The sequence below is a fragment of the Herpailurus yagouaroundi genome, unplaced genomic scaffold, assembly GCF_014898765.1.
Source record: "Herpailurus yagouaroundi ecotype Mexico unplaced genomic scaffold, PumYag 164, whole genome shotgun sequence".
Taxonomy (NCBI): domain Eukaryota; kingdom Metazoa; phylum Chordata; class Mammalia; order Carnivora; family Felidae; genus Herpailurus; species Herpailurus yagouaroundi.
The window spans coordinates 3,391,631-3,406,919 of NW_024412405.1; the positions used below are offsets into that span (position 1 = coordinate 3,391,631).

The 15,289-nt window shown below is 48.4% G+C and overlaps 1 long non-coding RNA gene across 1 annotated transcript; it reads right to left on the reverse strand.

Annotated features, from left to right (window-relative positions):
- Positions 1-1,430: 1,430 nt before the first annotated feature.
- LOC121037717 (uncharacterized) lies at positions 1,431-5,351 on the reverse strand. The gene is made up of 2 exons (XR_005793941.1): positions 3,997-5,351; positions 1,431-1,734 (listed from the first exon to the last, which is right to left on the reverse strand). It is a non-coding gene; the product is annotated as an uncharacterized LOC121037717 (long non-coding RNA).
- Between the last annotated feature and the right edge of the window lie 9,938 nt (positions 5,352-15,289).

A 15,289-nucleotide genomic window follows, 5' to 3' on the forward strand; every position in this document is an offset into this window, starting at 1 on the left:
TCTGAGCTCTCCAGCACAGGGTCCGTGAAACATGGCGGAAGTGTGTTGCAACGGGGACGGGGGGTTTTCTGGTGAGATCCCGTTGACTGTCCCTTACCAGAAGTCCTTAAACGAGTATGGCCGAGGAGCTGATGACCCTTTAACAAAGGTACTGGTGACTCACTGTTCACCCTAAAAGCAAATTCTCGCTTTGAAGTCCAACAACATTTCTCGTAAATATCATGCAACCTACTAACTTTCTTCCTGTTCGAAAGCAGCAGTCTCTCTCTTTTACTGTTTTTTTTTAATGAAGTTCTAGTAACATACTCAATTTCAGCTGTACACGGGAGACCAGCTATGAATTCTAAGTGTAAAGCTGAACTTTCATGTAAATATAAGCATAGTCTTTGGGCCCTGGCGATAAGCACCAGGATAATACATCCCCATTAGATGATGGCCAGGTGAGGGTGGTATCACAGCATTAGAAAATAGATTTGTTATAAATACTTATTATTTGTGTATATATTACATGTATTTAGTGTATATGTGTGATACAAGGTATATGTCATACATGATATTATATACGTAATTATTATATTGTTATATACAAGTATTACTATATAAGTATGTATATATATATATATATGTGAACGTGCATATGCACACACACGTCTATTTCAGTCTGTTCAAATCAATCGCAAAGGGAGAACAGATCTGAAAGTTCTCCGAGCAGACAGAAGCAGTTCAGTTCTATAAGCAAAGCTTCATTTATTGTATTTTACAAGAAAAGTGAGGCTAACTTGACTTGGGTCTTGGTTATGGTCTGCAATTATAAGCACAACTTAAATTGTTCCCCCAAACTGATATGAACTAACCACTAACTGATTTCCGCTTACTTAAGAAAATGCTAAGTTTGCAACCAGTCCCTGTGAAGAATAAACACCGCCTGCACTCTGGATGAGCTGGTTCATAACGAAATCCCTTGAGCCTCACCCCGTGTTTTGGTTTGAGTGTTGTGTGCACAATAAACTCTTAGTGATTACTATGTCAGTGATTCCCTGGTTTTGCTTTTTTTCTTTGCTGAACTTTGTACAAGTCCTGTTGGATATATTCCTTTTTTTTTTTTTTGATGTTTATTCATTTATTTTTTTGAGAGAGAGAGAGAGAGAGAGAGAGAAATTGCAAGTGGGGGAGGGGCAGAGAGAGGGAGGCAGAGAATCCTAAGCAGGCTCCTCGCGGTTAACACAGAGCCCAACTTGGGGCCCGAACTCACAAATTGTGAAATCAAAGTTGGACACTTAACCGGCTGAGCCACCCAGGAGCCCCAGATATATTCATTTCTTTAGAAAATACGTGAGTTTTTCATCCCCCCAAAACATTGGCCTCACACAAGTGCCCTTGAAATATTTAGGTTGTTGATTAAAAAATAATGAGCTGTGAAAAAAGCACGATTTGTGTTCAGTTTCCCAGTTGTCTTTAATTCCTTTCTGTGTCTTAAAGAATTCGATTTTAAAATATTTCCTCCTTCTACCCCTCCCATAAGTCACCATCAGCTGAGAATCAGGTTCCAGGAACAAGAGAGGCTGTGTTATCAAGTCAATAGGAGACTTTCACTGTCTTTTTTTCTGGGTTTCTTTACTTTCTCTTTTTCCAAAGTCCTGCTGTGGAATCTCTTGTAACAATCAGTCAGAGTCCCAGTATAAGTGATCTGTTCCCCTGAGTGTGCTGTTTGCCCAGAAGAATTTCCAAGAATTCCTTCAAAAAATAAAAGGAAAAGCTGATTTTGTAGGGAGCAGAAGTAGCTCTTGGGCCACATACAATCATATTTCCAATGAGCACGTGGTATTGGCTACGTTGAATTGGATTTTGTGTGCGTGTGCGTGTGCGTGTGTGTGTGCGTGTCCCATTGATGTTATAAAAGGACATTCTGATATCTCATTTTTTGAGTGGTAATTCGATCATAGCTGGCTAATAGGTGTGTATGAAATAATAAGTTCTTAGGAAAATGGGTTTGGCTTTCAAAATACAGCAGCTTCTCTTGCATTAAAATCAAACAACATAGGACACAAACAATGTTCTAAGCATGACCAGGTGTCCACGGAATGTCTCCCACCCCCAAGAAGCTTCTGTTCCCCCATGTCGCTATGCACGTGGCGACAATGTAACCTGATTCAAAACCGATGGTTTCCTCCGGGTCCTCAGGAGGTCCTGAGGAGGGGAGTGTCTACAGCAAGGTTGGGTCCTACATGGTCAGGTGGCTTTTCAGCCTTCTCGGGGAGAAGCGCCCATCTCCTGCAGGTCCCTAGAATGCCAGGGGACGTCCCCAAGGGTCCAGAATCGTGCCTGGGACTCCACACAACTGCAAGAAGCAGAACACCTTAACGCTTTCCTTATGTATACGATGTGCGGGCTGTGAGCAGGGTTCTTTAGGTACATTACGCCACTGAGTCTTTATTCCAGCTCCAGAACATTCAGCCTTGACCAACCTTGAGCTTCAGAGAGGTTTTAAGCTGGCACATGGGGGAGGTGGGAAGGGAACCCAAGTCAGTATCTGTAACTTGCCTTCTGAGCTTAATTCCTCCGTGAATGAAGTCCTTGCTTTGTCGTCGCATTCCCATGGGGCTGGCCTGGGGACTATTGACGGGTTCTCTTGTTCACACCTGCAATTTACTCCCTTCCTCGCACCCCCCACCCCAAGGGGCTGGGAGCTCTGTCAGCCCAGCCCTGCTGGGTACCAGCCCTTAGCAATACTTATACCCTGCCCAGCATTCATGCATTCGCTCCTGCACACTCCCCCTCCCCCCTGTAAGTCACGTGTTACCCTCAAAGACGTCATGCACTTCCTTGCAGTGAATGGCCTCTGCTCCAAAAATAGTCACAATAATAATGGTAATAATAACAATTGCTATTATTATTTATAGCATCAGTGTTATGGGTTGAATTGTGTTCTTTCCAAATTTGTATGTTAAAGTCCTAACATAGGAGATAGGGTCTTTGTGGAGGGAATCAAGGTGAAATGAAATGGAGGGTGGGCTCTGATCCAGTATGGCCAATGTCCTTGTAAAAAGGGGAAATTTGGGCGCAGAGGCTGCACAGAGGAAACACGATGCGGAGAGATGGGGAGAAGACGGCCGGATGCACACTACGGACAGAGGCTGGTGACACATTCTCCCTCTCAGCCCTCATCACAAACCAACCCAACCCAGCACCTTGATTTCGGACGCTGAGCATCTCAAAATGTGAGTGAACGTATTTTTGCTGTGTCAGCCCCTTGTCTGTGAGGCTTTGTTACCAAAGCCCTGGCAAGGTGCTAACAACAGCAGTAACTAAAAACGTTATATGTATGTATGTATACGGATGTGTGCACACACATATATGCATATGCCATGTACTCTACATCTTTAGTGCAAGGTGCTGGGCAAGATTCTTTTTATTTTTTAATGTTCATTTATTTTTGAGAGAGAGAGACAGAGCAGGAGAGGGGGAGGGGCAGAGAGAGGGGGAGGCACAGAATCCAAAGCAGGCTCCAGGCTCTGAGCTAGCAGCACAGAGCCCGACGTGGGGCTTGAACTCACAGGCCGAAGTTGGACGCTCAACCGACTGAGCCCCCCAGGCACGCGCCTGTGCAAGGTTATTTTAATGCAGCATCTCCTGAAATCCCCCCAATGATCTAACGCCCTAGGTGATGTGGAGATTTAGAGTTTAGGAAACTCTCCCAAGACCACACAACCAGTAGGCGGGCAATCAGGCCAAGCCCACAGTTTGCATTCGAGAATGCTGCCTGTCGCGAGCATGGCGGGCCATTCTCTGTTTGCCGGATCTGAGCCCCGGGTGTCCCCACCGTGAACTGCTCCTCTGTCTCAAATGTCAACAATGTCGTCAAAACAACAATGATTTTTTTCAAATCACTAATGTTCAGAGGACATTAAATTAAGTAGGGGTTCTCATATTCCCGGTCTCCACATAGCAGAAAAATCTGTTAGGATGAAGAAGGTAATCTCATTAGTAAGCCGTTACCTTGGAACTGAAGGGCAAGTGTGGTTGCTGTTGTTTCTGCAAACAGAGGGGTTTGGTCCTGAACAAAAGCTAGCCTGGTACAATGTAGTATAGATGCTTTATGAATAGGTCACTGTTTACAACGCACAACTCAGCGTTGCTTCAGAATCGGCCTGGTTTCCCGTCCTGCAGGCCAGGGTTGGCAGTGGGAAATTTGCGTGTGACAGATCTCAGGGAGTTCATGTTGAAGTGGAGGGTTTCAGCCCCCAGTCCTCATGGGGGCAACTGAAAAACATCTTTTTCTCTTGGCAGGTCAGCCTAGAAATCGCTGTGGGGGCAGAAGGAGACGGAGGCTTTGACCATCAGACGCTACAGATTATACATCATATATTTTGATCGGCACGTGTTAGCAACATACCTTCTAAACACACCCGTGTGGGGTTGAACTGTGTCCTTGGTAAGTGGGTCTTCCTACTGTTCCACATTTATGGCTTTCTGTAAGACTTACTGATCTCATACACACAGAATTTGATGCAGAGATTCGGGGAAATCAGAGTAGATTTATAGTATTTATACAGTTAGCTAAGAGAACCTCCTCTAAAGTCTTACAGTGAAATCTTACAGCAAGAGATTACTTCTCATTTTCGGTGGCTTTCATCAAACCGGATCAATTGAATTATGATTCTTGTTGATTTTGTGAAATTCTGGTACCAGCAGGGTAAAGCGGTGAGACCACGGGTTGCGCTGGTCCTCAGAACATACGTATTTCCCTTGCCTGACGTAATATTTTGAAATTTTTTACATAATGAGAAGTCGAGCCCCCCTAAAATATGGCTGGTTTCACCAACTGGTTTATGCATCTGAAAAATTATTCTTTCCCAGCAGTTAAGATTCCACAGTGAGGCCTTTGGGCAGAGAGAGGACCTGGTGGAAAGCCACGGAGCATTGTGGGAGAAACATGCCCAGTGTGGGGAGGGGCGGGGATTTCTGTGATGGATGTTACCCCTCTGGCAAGTGAGAGGAGCACCAGCCATAAATGCTGCTTCCTCCTCAATGGATGCCAGCCTCCTGGGCAATCAGACAACCCTGGGTAGAAAGGAACCATTTCACTGGGGTCAAAGGTCACATTCTGTGGGAGAGAAACCAACGAGAGAGACCGCGATTGGTCCAAGGCCACGCGACCAGTAAACGGCAACACAGAGATTCTACACCAGGTTTCCTGATCGTCAGTTCCGTGTTTTCAACAGAATGCCACCATCACTAGTCACTTCCTAGCCAGAGCCAGTGAGCGAGCGCCACAGGACGCCATCTTGAAGGGCGGTGGGCGGTGCGTGCCCGCCGTCATCTTGTCCCCAGTGCCTGCCGTAGGGTGGGAGCTCCACCACGTCTGTCAAATTAAAGCTCAAAAGAGTAAACACGTTTTCTCTTCATGATTATTTTTAAGTAATTCTAATATTCCTTTAACAGTACTAGTAGTTTTGGCCTTCCTGTTGCTCGTGAATAAGGTCGCCCCAAGTAGAAAATAAGGAAAACGAAGCAAAACCCACCTATATTTGGCTCCTTGTTATTCGTGAGATAAAAGTTTTGTGGTAGCGGAAGACACAAATCTGTGGGGAAATGGAGTTGGGAGGTCACCCTGACGTCTCCTCTCTGTGCCATAAGGGCTGTCCATCAGCACAGATGAAGTGGTAATGTTAACAAAAAACAGGTATTTACAAAGCCCATACTCAGCTACTTTTGAAATTCTTTTTAGAAAAATGTTTATTTGTTTTGAGAGAGAGAGAGCAAGGGAGGGGCAGAGAGAGAGAGGGAGAGAGAATCCCAAGCAGGCTCCGTGCGATCAGTGCAGAGCCTGATGTGGAGCTCGAACTCACAAACCATGAGATCATGACCCGAGCTGAAATCAAGAGTCAAATGCTTAACCGATTGAACTACCCAGGTGCCCCTTCTACTTTTGAAAATCTTTTTTTTTTTTCTTTTTGAACGTTTATTTACTTTTGAGAGAGAGAGAGTGTATGAGTGAGGGAGGGGCAGGGAGGGGCAGAAAGAGAAGGAGACGCAGCATCCGAAGCGGGCTCCAGGCTCTGAGCTGACAGCACAGAGACCAATGTGAGGCTTGAACCCACCAATGGTGAGATCATGACCTGAGCGGAAGTTGGACGCTCGACCGACCGAGCCACCCAGGCACCCCTACTTTTGAAATTCTTAAAGCCATTAGGATCTACCAATATCCTTACAGACCCAAAGAGGCAATTAAATTTTGAAAGGTTTGTTCAACCCAATTGCCTCTGAGAAGTCAAAAAGGCAAACATGAAAGGAAACGAGACAGAAGAAAAAAACCCAACAAATTATTTTTTCTGTGTGGTTTTGTTCCAAGAAAGCAGCGAGACAGGTTTCTGTTCCAAATTGATCAATATAAGTAGATACTTGAGGGTAATAAATAAATACTACGTCTGGGGCAGTGACAAACATTAAAAAATAGAACTCTGGGGGTACCTGGGGGCTGAGTCAGTTGAGCATCCGGCTCTTGATTTCAGCTCAGGTCATGATCTCATGGTTCGCGAGTTCAAGCCCCAAGTCAGGCTCTGCGTGGACAGTGTGGAGCCTGCTTGGGATTCTCTCCCTCCCTCCCTCTCTCTCTCTCTCTCTTTGCCCCCCCCCCCCAAATAAATAAGTAAACATTAAAAAGAAAAAAAACAAGTCTGGAAACATGAGGATGTGCCATGCAATGTCGTGACTGGGGTTCCTGTCACTGCATTGAGTGTTTGAAAGTTGCTAAGAGAGTAGACCTTACAAGTCCATGTCATAATGAAAAAAAAAATATGTTTGTAACTACATAAAAAAAGAAAAAAATAGACTCCTGAGGCAGAAGAGAAGCTGATTTCTCTATTTCTGCATCAGTGCGGTTTTGTGGGGGGTCTTAGCTGCGTCACTGGAAGCGTGAGGAGTTTTCAGCGGGCAGATTCTGTTGACCGCATCCCTCACCTTAAGACGAGCTTCCTGTTCTGTCAAAATCCGACCTCAAGGGCACAGACGCCCTTCAGGGATGGTCTAAATGGGTTTGTAGCAAAAAGTCAATAATTCTCAACGGTGTTAGGGTTAATTTTGTTTCCCTCCCCTCCCCCCACGCTTATTCAAATTGCTGCCAAGATGGGATAGGAGATTGCATTGAAGTGGTTAATGGACCAACTGGGGAGCCAATGTTTGTCTTCTTGGTCCAGTGATGGCAGCACCCAAGGTCGGGAGTGTCACAATGAGTCAGGAGTAGGTGAATAAGTTGGTGGTGAGCTAATCAACAGATGGGTGGCCTGGTTAACCTTTCTCCCCCAGGCCCGGGCACTTCTGCCGAGCCCTTCTCCCTCTCCTGGGCTGTCTGCTGCTCCCTCGGCAAGTGTTAGCTGATAACTTAAGCTGTGACCACTCCCAGGAGTATTGCCTTTCAAAAGCGGCCTCCAAGATAGAAAATGCTTCAGTTAAAGGAGCAGGAGAAGGGAGGACCGGTTGTTATTTTCTAACTTGCTTGCAGGTCGAGTTCCAGGCCATTTAGCGCCATTTTTAGCCAGAGCCCCTGCGCATCATTCCCTCCAAATCCAGAGAGCCAATGACTCCGAAGTGGTGTTTCCTCCCTTTCAAGCATCACGTTACAATCGTCTCAGCCGCACATCTCCTCTTCTCGCCTGTGTCTTAGCTACAGACTGTAGCTGAGTGGGGCTGATCTCATCCAGAACGGAAACAGTCAACCTATTCAGTTCTGAACGACATCTTAACAGCGTGTGAACGAAATAATTTGTATTTCCGGGACCCCGAACCCGCTGCAGCTCACACTTTCATAGACATACTGATGTATTTTGGGCTTTGAATTTAAAATGCAATTACGAATCTGGTTCCCTCCCTCCTGATATCTGAGCACGCCAACACGTGTGTGCCAGGGGGTTACTCGTTATGGTCATTTTCTGCCCTTGTCTGTATGAACGATACGTATACGATATGTCACAACGCGTGTTGATAACGTATGTAGGATGGGCCCGTATTTCCAACTTATTCTCCCGTAACGAGAGCTGCAAGAACTGATTTCTGTGCTCAAGAGCAAACATTTCTGGAGTTCCTTCCATGGGACGCTGACACGAGACACGGGATATACAACTGGGAAAGTGCATATAAAACGTTACATATCATCTATCAAAAATAGCGAGTGATAAAACGAAGACACACGACCTTGCTTCTGACTTAGGGAGCTAGGCTCAGTTCTAAGTTTCCGGAAGACCTGAGAGTTACGACTGTCTCCTTTTGATTTGGATTGGCCGAGGACTACAGCCAGCAGCATGAGAATTTGCCTCATCATGTGGTCTTGTCTCCTGTATTTAATATTCACATGCACGTGTGTACTGTAGATGTGCAGACACAGAGGGTCAGCTTTACGGGAGGCACCGGACGGAGTGAGGGCGTTCACAGGGCACTGTGTTCCCAGCCTGCTCCTGCTAATTGGTGTCTGTCATCTGTGTCCATGGGTGTATCTGAGCAAAAGCAAAATCAGTACTCGTGATTTGTAAAATTTAGTGCCTGCTTCCTACGAGTTTAGTTTGCAGATGGCCTCTGGATGTTCTTTTCATCTTTTCTGAATCACGGTATTGTTTTAGGGTTTGGGTTAAAAAAATGGCTTTCTCCCTGCAACAAGACAGCTATCTGTGTAGCAGACAGTTGTGCCACAGGGTAGAACGTATTGCTGTCTCTTCCTGCTCCTGGGTAAGGTCATCAGTTGGCAAAATACCTCGGGTGGTTCCTGCTCCTGGACACCTGCCGCCATCTGCTAGCAATCAATTCTAAAGGTGGCCTTTTCACCCAGATTTCACTTCCCATTGTTTTCTTTTGAATGTTACTCGGTAAGCTGATCTTGAAGGACACCTTCATTGGTGGAGGGATATTATCTTTCCACTGTCACTTAAGAAATAGTTTTTAGTTGGCAATATTTAAGAATTTACCAAGGTAGAGAGCACGGTATAAGGAATAGTCACAGACTCATCACCTACTTTCTTTTTTTTTTTTTTTAATTTTTTTTAATGTTTATTTATTTTTGAGACAGAGAGACACAGAGCATGAACGGGGGAGGGTCAGAGAGAGGGAGACACAGAATCTGAAACAGGCTCCAGACTCTGAGCCGTCAGCACAGACCCCGATTCGGGGCTCGAACTCATGGACCGCGAGATCATGACCTGAGCCGAAGTCGGCCGCTCAACCGACTGAGCCACCCACGCGCCCCATCATCACCTACTTTCAGTGATGACACAGTCCTGACCTATCTTGCTTCATATATATCCCTCGGCCCAGGGCTAGAGCCGACAAAGTGCCTGGAAACGTGGAGAATTAATGAATTAATTGTCTTGGAGAGCAATTAGTGGGGGTGGGGGTCAGGGGGAAGGGTATTTTTAGGATTAGTGCTTTATACTCTCTTTATTTGTATAGGCAATAATGTAGTTTGTAGACCTTTTTTTTTTTTAAGTTTATTTATCTGAGAGACAGAGAGAGAGAGAGACAGGGTGAGTGGGGGAGGGGCAGAGAGAGGGAGAGAGAATCCCAAGCAGGCTCCTCATTGCCAGCGGAGAGCCTGACATGGGGTTCGAACCCACGAAACCGTGAGATCAGGACCTGAACCGAAACCAAGAGTCGGATGCCTGACTGAGCCACTCAGGCGCCCCAGCCTGTAGACCTTTGTAACATGAGTCTGAAAAGCATGGCTTCAGAAAGCGTTAGGCTACATTTTAATTTTAAACTTTAAGGACTTAATGCATGTATTTGCAAGACGTGCATGTGTAAACAGAAACCGAGTCTGCTTTCTGGAAGTTCACGTATCCCGATAGCGATCTTTGCGTAAAACATCTGGGTTAGGTTGAACAATGAATGAGGCGAGAATGGGTTCTGGTCAGGGACGATCAGAGAACCCAGGGTCTGGTCGCTGCAGGGTGACCTTAGACAAGCCACTCAACCCGTTACTCTGGGCCATACTCGCCTATTCCTTTCATTTTTAAACTAAACCTGGACTGAGCAATTGCCTTCTACCAGACACTGGGGACATGGGGGTGACATAAATCACCGTTCTGGCCTTGAAGGGGCTGGAGTCTGGCTGGATATTCTCTGGGGACCTTTCCAGTTCTCACAGTATGCTTTTAATTATTTGTTTTATGGTGATATTCTTTTCCCCCAGGCATTCACTATCCCTACTTATTTAGAGGATACACCACTGAGTCTAACACTCGAGAATCACCACACTCTGACCCAAATCTGCCATTCCAAGTTACATTCCTACTTCTTCCCAACTAAAATCGTTCTCTCCAGTTACAACCATCTCTGTCATTATTGTCACCTGGCCATTGGATCACCAAGGTGTCCCCTCTGCTTCCCTCTGAGCATCCAATTCCCACCTGTTCTCTCACAGCCAACATGCTTCTTACCTTGTCTGTGGGTCCTCCTCGCCACTCCCGTCCATCCTGTGCATTCCCAGCAATTACAGTGTCCCTTCTGATTTAGTACGGAACCAGGACCCCCGAAGACTCCCTGAGCAGCTCTGGGTTCCCCCGGCCACCACTGCCCTCCTCCTCCTCACCTCGCCTTCCCACCAGGAAGTTTGCGGACAGGAAGTTCTCCCTTTCATTTTTTTTTTTAATGTTTATTCATTTTTGAGAGACAGAGAGAGACAGAGGATGAGTGGGGGAGGGACAGAGAGAGAGGGAGACACAGAATCCGAAGCAGGCTCCAGGCTCGGAGCCATCAGCACAGAGCCTGATGCGGGGCTCGACCCCATGGACCATGAGATCATGACCTGAGCCGAAGTCGGACGCTTAAGCGACGGAGCCCCCCCACAGGCGCCCCCTCCCTTTCATCGTTGAATCCCAAACGCCTAACAAGCGCGACACTTGGCTGGGGGTACAAGTTCGGTGAATGAGTGGCGGTGAGGATTGGACGCCTCTGCCCAGCCTCATCGGGTTGTTTCACCTTGGGTGTGTGCAGAAGAGAACCACAGAGCTGTCCTCTCTCCGGCACCCAGGGTCTCACTCACATGGAAGGACTTCAATCAACCGGAGTCCATTTTCAAATTACAAAAGCTACATTTTTAGGTTTTCCTTAGGGGAGAATAATTTTCAAACATAACTGAATCCTTTGCTGATGATTGTATCAGTCATGATAAAGGCTTTCCGTGGCACATTCTAAAAAAAATTTTTTTAACGTTTATTTATTTTTGAGACAAAGAGAGACAGAGCATGAATGGGGGAGGGTCAAAGAGAGACGAGACACAGAATCTGAAACAAGCTCCAGGCTCTGAGCTGTCAGCACAGAGCCCGACGCGGGGCTCAAACTCACATACCGCGAGATCGTGACCTGAGCCAAAGTCAGACGCTTAACCGACTGAGCCACCCAGGCGCCCCCGTGGCACATTCTAATTACACACAATTGCGAATGGTTAGCTCTCTGGGAACACCTGGATGTCCTTGGTAAGCACGCCAAATTTGTTTCACGATGTTTTTGCGGTCTTCGAGGAGAAAAATTTCCCCGAAAAATTTTAAAAAGAGTATTACTATTTTTTACTAAGTCTGCTTCAACTGAAATCAAATCTTGAAAAAAGAAAAAAAAAAAAACCCAAATGATGGTAACCTTTGGGTTCAAAGCCCCTGAAAGGCATTCAGAGCACATCACGGATCCTGTCTTGTTTGGGCTTTAATGAGCAAATCACGGATCCTGTTTTGTTTGGGCTTTGACGTGAACAGTGATCGAGGAGGCTTCCCAGTGTGGATGTTCTCTCGGGTTCAGTGACGAGACAAACGGGCAGACACCGTCTCCGAAGTGCTGTATGGAGGACGTGAAACAAGCCACAGCTGGTTCATTCGGGCTAAACTGGTACCCACATAGCCTCAAAGCTTGAACGCATCTGGAACGTACATCATCTGAACAAGACGAAAGGAAAAGCGAGTGTGACCGCCAAGGAAGGAGAGGGATTCTGGTAGCTGTGACCGGCTGCGTGCTGCCCAGAGCCACGGCGAGTGGCGCCTAGACGCCGAGGCCATGCCCTGTGCCCTGGGAGCTCGCAGCTGCACCTGCTGCCTGACTCCCGGCCTCAGCCTCCTCATCCGTGAAATGGGCGTTACGTGTGGGTCCACACGCTTCGATGCCCGGGACGCTCCTAGGTTAGTGCCTGGACCACCTGCATGGTCTGTGCTTGCTTGTTTTTCGTCCACAGCAAAAATGTGATGGGCGCTGCACGTGTGTGAGCCAGAGAACCCGTCCTCGACCCGGACCCGGCAGCATCGTGGGCGGGCCCTCCAGCCTCACCAAGACCTCTCCGGGGGCTGCGAGCTGGCACCCGCCCCCTGTCCCCCGCACCCCCACCCCCACCCCCAGAGGAGGCACCAGCACCGAGGGACACACTCTCTTCGCACTGTCACTCCCGCTGGCCTCGGCGTGACTCTCACCAGGCTGCCCCTGCTCCTTGGGAAGCAGGGAAGCAGCAGAAGATTCTCCCGGCCCCATCCCCCAGGACCCCCAGCCTGGAGAGGGCCACCAAGGACCACCGGGATCCTCCTAGCGGATGCTCTTTCCATGAATGCCCTGGAAGCTTCTGCCTGCCACAGGTGGACTGCTCACAGCCGGTCTGAGATGAGCGCTGCCTTTTCACCCAGGGATGTGTGTCCTGATGTTTTGCTTGCAATAATTTCTACTCTTTTCTTCAATGGCTCGGAAACAGCGTGTTTCCCACTCTCCCCCAAGGACCCTGCCTCTCTGTGACGGCTCTGCTCCCCCTGCCCGGGGGTCTCTGGAGACTTCCATCACCAGCTGCAGAACTGCTCCCTCCTGGCTGACCTTCTCCTGTGACCAGATGCCTATCGCTCTGCACCATGTTGCATCATATGATGTCAGCAAGCTGGAGGAAAACAAAGTCCCTTCCCCGGGGAGCGGCTTCTGCAACAGCACAGTGGAGACCTGGGAAGGGGCGGGGAGGTGTCTTGGGTTTCGGTTCAAGAGCATCTCCCTCTGCTTTAAAGGATCATCCTTCAGACCCACCTTCTCTATTGTGGTTTTCATGGGCATTAAAAACACATTCTTAGTTCTTACGTGTTTTCTGAGCCCTGAAATGCCTTCTGCTTGTTTAACAGCATTCAGAGTTCAGTACACTCCTTGATTTCGTGTTCATTCTAGTCCAGGCCTCGGTGATTAAAACATCGTCAACGACATAGGGGCACCTTGTGGAAAACTTCGCTCCAGAACTGATAGCCTATTGATGACTGTCCTGATTTGCTAAAAAATCACTTACTGTGAACGACTTCCTTGGGATCAGATGTTTTGAACTAAAAATTTATATGCGAAGACTGTGTGTTGTTATTTTGTTTAAAACAGAGGCAATGGTGGAATTTGAATTCTACTTATTATTTTTTTTTTTTTATCATGATGTCTTCTGCTGGTGCATTTTAATTAAACTTGGGAAAAGGGCCTTGAACTCGTATCGTTACTGACTTTTTCTCTAAGGGGACCCCGGTGCACAAGCCAAGGTGAGATTTGCAGGGGTGCGGGCCCTGCGGGGAATTGGCGGGATCCGATCCCCGGGACTGAGGCCATGGACCTGCCCCACCACACGTGTGGGGGTCAGTCCACGGGAAGGCTTTGCCGTGTTAAACTTCTCTGATGACCAGAAATGCACAGATGTGGGAAGATACACGCCTCTCAGGGTTCTAGGGTGAGGATAAGTGAGACAAGATTAGCTTACTTTCCTTCCCTGCCGATAATTTCTCCACTGGAGAAGGCGGGCCGGGGTCCTTGAAGCCCCTGGGGCTGTGGTCACCGGAATGCCTTCCCCTCCCTTCCCTTCCTACCTTGAGGGACCGTCTGCAGACAGAAGGCCAGGGAAGTGTGGAACTGGGAGTTCTGTATTCTGCTATGTTCTCCCAAGAGTTTTGCACTGTGTTTGAGCACATTTTCTCTGCTGCATTTCAGACACAGGGGAGCTGGGGGAGAACCCCGGAAGGTCCACGGAGAAGAAGTGGTTGTGGATGATGCTGTCACCTTGCTCGCTTTGGTCTGAGCATGTCTGCGAGCGTTCTGCTCCCCGGCTGGGGTGGTGCCGTGTGGAAGACCCGGGGGGCAGGGCGGGGAGCATTTACGAGGACCCCAGTGACCCAGGCTCGCCTTTCTTGCCCTCTTCATTCTTCGGATGACCAGTGAGCCTACCAGGGTCAGAGCACAGACCCTTCCAGAGACAGGATGATTCTGTGTGCTCCGTACTGGGGCTGTGTAGTCAGGTCTTGCCCACTGCCCGCACTCCTCCCATCTCTGTCCTCTCCGTGCTCCCGCCAAGCGTGCACCTTCGGTCCTGGCGCTGCTGGAGCTGTGGAGCAGCCTGGGGTGCCTGTGCCCCTCACCTGTCATCTCCTTCTCTGTTCTCCGGCCACACAGACTTCCTTCACCTGCCTGAGCCCACCATGCTCTGGCCGCCCCCCCCCCCCCCCCCCGTTCTCTGCACATGCCACTCCCCCGCTGGAAACTCTTCATTTCCTCTTTGACCAGCCGACCGTGGGTCCTTCAGAACTCACCTGTTTCCCACTCCCTCCCAGATTAGGCAACCCCCACCCCCCCGCCGTTTTACAAGGTCACAGTGCCATGAACTTCTTCAACGGTTACAAAAGAGGGCATGTATGTTTGAGATACACTGATGTGACCTTATGCTTGGTGCTTCCTGGCCTATGGCCCCCTTTCTCCCCAGCCTGGGCGGCAGGGGTTGGGGCGGGGGGGTCAGTCACCTGCCCTGGATGGAGGAGGGTGTCGGCAATAATGCCGAGAACACGTTTATTCACACACGTGAGGGTGAGCCCCTCCAGGCCTGCCAACTAGGATATGGGGGCACACGGAAACACATGGAGCCTGAAGGCCCGACTTCACGGAGAGAAAGACCTTTCCCAAGCGTGGCTTCTCGTCTTCCGACAGATTCCAAACTAGGTAAAAGTGCATTTGACCCTGGAGTTTTGTGCAAGGAAGGTGTTGGCGACACAGAGAAGGAGGGTGGTGGGTCTGGTGCCTGCAGACAGTGGGGCAGAGAAGGTAAGGGTGAGTGACAAGAGGCCCCGCCCCCTTCACCCCGATCCTCAGCCGGGCCGATTCGCACACACAACAGGGATGAGCACGTATTTGTCAGACGGGCGTGTAAGTGAATGGCGGTAGAGCTTTAAGCTAGAACAGGGTGAGTTTTAAAAATGCCACGTATCTGTGCTCCTACCAAGGGAGAATACCAAAGGGAGAAAACAAGAGAACAGAACGATTCCCAACTATTATCACTCAC